This window comes from Heterocephalus glaber, unplaced genomic scaffold, assembly GCF_053883595.1.
Source record: "Heterocephalus glaber isolate CG9 unplaced genomic scaffold, H.glaber_assembly_v1.0 deba00001553, whole genome shotgun sequence".
Taxonomy (NCBI): Eukaryota; Metazoa; Chordata; class Mammalia; order Rodentia; family Bathyergidae; genus Heterocephalus; species Heterocephalus glaber.
Genome location: NW_028258344.1, coordinates 24,275,129 through 24,280,341, shown reverse-complemented (window position 1 = coordinate 24,280,341; position 5,213 = coordinate 24,275,129).

Below are 5,213 nucleotides of genomic sequence, written 5' to 3'. Positions count from 1 at the left end.
GGAAATATTAGCCACAGCAATTAAATAAGAGAAAGAAATAAAAGGAGGCCCAGGGATTTAGCTCAGTGGTTCTGGTGCCTGCCTTGCAAGTGCAAGGACACGATTTCGATCCCCGGTACCAAAAAAAAAAGAAAGAAAGAAAGAAAAGGAATAAGGATAGGAAAGGAAGAAGTTAAATTATCATTATTTTGGGGCTGGGGATTTAGCTCAATGGTTCTGCCACCTGCCTCACAAGTGCAAGGACCCGAGTTCGATCCCTGGTACCAAAAAACAAAAACAAAAGAAAAAAATTATTATTATTTGCAGATGACATGATACTCTACATAAAAGACCCCAAAAACTCCACCAAAAGACTTCTAGATTTGATACCAAATTCAGTAGTGTAGCTGGATACAAAGACAATACTCAAGGGGCCGGGGATTTAGCTCAGTGGTTCTGGCAGCTGCCTCGCAAGCGCAAGGTCCAGAGTTCGATCCCTGGTACCAAAAAAAAAAAGACAATACTCAAAACTCAATAGCCTTCCTGTACACAAATAACAAACTCACTGACAGAGAAATTAGGGAAACAACACCTTTCACAATAGCATCCAAAAAGTGAAATATCTAGGAATCAAGCTAAAGAAGGATGTAAAAGACCTCTTCATTGAAAACTACACTGCTCTGAAAAAGATTGAAGAGGATATCAGAAAATGGAAAGATATTCCCTGTTCTTGGATAAGAAGAACCAATATAGTGAAAATGGTCATACTTTCAAAATTGTTATACAGATTTAATGCAATTCCTATCAAAATTCCAACAGTGTATCTCACAGAATTAGAAAAAACAATCCTAAAATTCATTTGGAACCAGAAGAGACCTAGAATAGCAAAGGCAATTTTGAACAACAAGGGCAAAGCATCACAGGGCATCAATTATACTACAAAGATACTGTGATAAAAACAGCATGGTACTGGCAAAGAAACAGACCTGAGAATCAATAGAACAGATTAGAAGATACAGAAACAACTCCAAACATACCCAGGCACCTTATCTTTGACAAAGGAGCCAAACATCTTCAATGGAAGAAAGCTTCTTTAATAAATGGTGATGGAAAAATTGTCTTTCCATACCCCAAAGATTGAAACTAGACACATATCTCTCACCATGCACTAACCTAAAATTGAAATGGATCAAAGATCTAAATATTAAAACAGAAATACTAAATCTGCTGGAAAAGAGAATAGGTAAAATGCTTGAGGACAGAAGAGTAGGCAGACTTCATTAACCAAACCCAGACCACATGGGAAATACTACAAAGAATCAACAACTGCCGCCTCATCTTATTAAAAAGCTTTTGTACAGCAGGCAAAATCACCAACAGAGTGAAGAGACAACCCATAGTGTGGGAAAAAATTTTTGCTAGCCATTCTTCAAAGGACTAGTATCTAGAATATATAAAGAACTAAAAATAACTAGACCCCTCAAATTTGAAGACCCAATCCAAAAATGGGCATCTGAAATGAAAAGACACTTCTCAGATGAAGAAGTAGAAACAGCAAATAAATATATGAAAAAATGTTCAACAGCACTGGTAATTCAAGAGATACAAATTAAAGCAACTCTGAGATTCCACCTCACTCCAGAAAAAATAGCTGTTATCAAGAAATCAACCAATAACAAATACTGGAGGGCTGTGGGGAAAAAGGAACACTTCTCCACTGTTGGTGGGAGTGCAGACTGGTGCAATCAATGTGGAGATTTCTCAAAAAACGAAAACTAGAGGTTCCATTTGACTCAGCTATTCCCCTTCTTGGTATCTTCCAGAAAGAATTAAAAGCATCCTACCACAGCTATATATGCATATGCATGTTTTTAGTGGCACAGTTTGTAATAGTTAAATCTTGGAAACAGCCCAAGTGTCCATCAGCTGACAAATGGGTGAAGAAGTGATTTTTTTTTCTTTTTTTTTTCGTACCGGGGATCGAACTCAGGTCCTTGTGCTTGCGCAGCAGGCAGTGAAACCACTGAGCTAAATCCCCAGCCCAAGTGATTTTTTTTTCTAGGCAAAGAATTTTATTAATCTTTGTTTCAAACTTTATTCCCAGGCTTCTTTATTAATTGGCTGCAAAGAATGAATCATATGTAAGCAAAAACTGAAAAGAGCTGCAGTGTCCAAGAGGCTTGGGCTTAAAAACATTAGAGATCTAGATTTTATCAGATCCATAAACAAAAACAATTTTAAAAAGTAGTCATAATATAAAATAGCAGCTCCCAGTAACAGAAGAAGTGATATTTTTTTTGGTACTGGAGATCGAACTTGGGACCTTGCGCTTGTGAGGTAGGTGGTGGCACCACTGAGCTAAATGCCTGGCAAGGCAAAAAAAAAAAAAAAAAAAAAAAAAAGTGATTTCTTTACATAATGGAGTACTACTCTGCCATAAAGAAGGATGAACTTGAGACATTTACAGCTAAATGGGTACAACTTGAGACCATAATCTTAAGTGAAATAAACTGGATACACATGTTTAAATATTGCATTGTTTCTCTGGTATGAGAAACCAAAAGTGGAAATAAGGACTAAAATGTATAATAGATATTGGGGAATGGGAAGAAAATGTTCAAATGGGAAGGGTAACAAGGGAGGGGGGAGAGAGAAAGGAAGGAAGGGACAAGAAAAAAGTGAAAATAGAATAAAAAATGGAAACAAAGCTTTTGTACATAGGGAAGGGAGAGGAGAATGGGAAAAAAAGAGGCGGGAGGTATCATGGACAGGTGCAAATTCCCTATGGTGAGTGTTATCAGTATGTATGGCTAAAATGTACCAATAGGGCCAGGGATTTAGCTCAGTGGTTCTGCCGCCTGCCTTGCAAGCGCAAGGACCCGAGTTTGATCCCCGGTACCAAAAAAAAAAAAAGTAAAAAAAAGTAAAAAAAAAAAAAATGTACCAATAAATGTTTTGCTGTAAAAAAAAAGAAGTAACTATTATTAATATTTCATTTTGGTACTCATAAACAATACATAATGACTAGATCAGTATAACTGGAATGTCCATCATCTCAAATATCTATCATTTCTTTGCAAGGGAAACATTCATAATCCTCTTTCCTAGCTATTAGAAATATACAATTTCTTTCTTCTTTTCTTTTTTTTTTTTTTTTTTGTGGTACTGGGGACTGAACTCAGGACCTTGCACTTGTGAGGCAGGCATGGTGTGTGCCACTGAGCTAAATCCCCGGCCCTTACAATTAATTTTTGGGGTTTTTTTGGAACCAGGGATCGAACTCCGGTCCTTGCACTTGCAAGGCAGGTGGCAGAACCACTGAGCTAAATCCCTGGCTCCCTCACAATTAATTTTTATCAAGCATGGCCACCCTAGTGTGCTGTAGAATATTAGACAGTATGCCTCCTATCTGCACTGTTGTGCCCATTAACCAACCTCTCTCCGTCTCCACTACCCATCCTGGTCTCCGGTAACCACTCCTTTACAGTATTAGTCAGCTTTCCGGATGCTGAGACACAATACCTGACACCCATGACTCAAAGGAGGTGAGGTCTGCTAAACTCATGGTTGCAGAGAATGCAGTACAGTGTGGCAGGCTCCCTGGTAGAAAGCACAGGGCGGAAGGGCGAGGTGGTGCACAGCCACCCAGTTCCTGGCTGTCGGGAAGCAGAGCCAGGGAACAGTGCCCAAGAGGAAAGGGTGAGGTGCCACATATGGCAGCAAAGACCGTGCCTCCATGACCCACCCAGCCACACCCAGGACAGGAGTGTGCTGTATGAATCTGCCAGGTATTTCTTAATCCACTGAAGTTGCCATGGTCACATCTATTCTTTACTTTTATGTTAGCTTCCATACATAAAGGACAACCTGTGGTATTTGTCTTTCAGTGCCTGTGTAACTTATTTCACTTAGCATCCTCAACTTCCATCTATGTTGCTGCTGTAAATTACAAGATTTCATTCTTTTTTTTTTTGGTACCGGGGATCAAACTCGGGACCTTGCGCTTGCGAGGCAGGCGGTGGAGCCACTGAGCTAAATCCCCAGCCCCAAGATTTCATTCTTGTTATGGCCAATCTTCCACCTTGTGTAAATGCATTGAATTTCTTCACCCATCTAAGGAGACCTAGGTTGATCCAGTGTCATGGCTGCTGTGAATAGTAATGCAGTGAAGCTGGGAGGGGAGCTCTCTCTCCAACATGCTGTCCTCCTTTCCTTTGGATATGTACCCAGCAGTAGGATTGCTGGACCACATGGCAGTTCTTTCTAGTTCTAGTTTTTTGAAGAATCTCCATACCATTTTCCATACTGGCTACTAACTTTCATTCCCAGCAACATTGTATATTAATTCCTCTTCTCTGCCTATCTTGCAGTGTTTGTTGTTTATTTATTTATTTTTCGTCTTTTTGATAATAGCCCTTCTAACTGGGGTGTGCTATATATCATTTTGGCTTTGATTTGCATTTCCCTGATTGGTGATGTCAGATGTTGTTTCATTGACTTATTGGCTATTTGTGTATTTTCTTTTGACAAATATCTATTTGGATCATTTGCCCTTTCCAAAAAGTGATTATTTATTTATTTATTTAGCTTTTGAGTTGAGTTCCTTATATATTCTTCATATTAATCTCTTGTCAGATAAATAGTTTGCAAATATTTCCTCCCATTTTATAAGTTCTGTTGTTTTTTTGTTGTGTAGAATACTGTCATTTTTAAATAACTTGTATATGTTGATATTTCTTCCATTTTTATGCATTACCCATATGTTCTTTACTATGAATTATAAGGGTTTTTCCCTTCTGTCCATTCTTTCCTCCCACCTTTCACCTTCCCACCTGTTTCCCATTCTGTCTCTTCAACACCAGGAGAAAATAAGGTGGAAGTCACTTTTCTCTGGTAAAGGGAAGGTTTCCATTGTCTTCTAGTCTTACTGTTTAAAACACCAACATTATTGTTGCTCTTTTTACTTTTAATGTGACACCCCCATCTCTGAAATCTGTAGGATCTTTTGTCTCCAGTGTTCTGAATTTCATAGATATGTGCCTTACTCCTTGGCCCTCATGTGAGGCCTTTTTCAATCATGCCCATTAGTTTAGGGAAATTCCTTGAATTATTTCAAATTATTTCACTGATAATTTCCTTCTTCCTCCATATCCCCTGGAAGTGTTTTTTGTTGTTGTTGTTGTTTGTTTTAATTTGGATACTGGACCTCTAGGATCAGTTTTCTAATTTTCTTA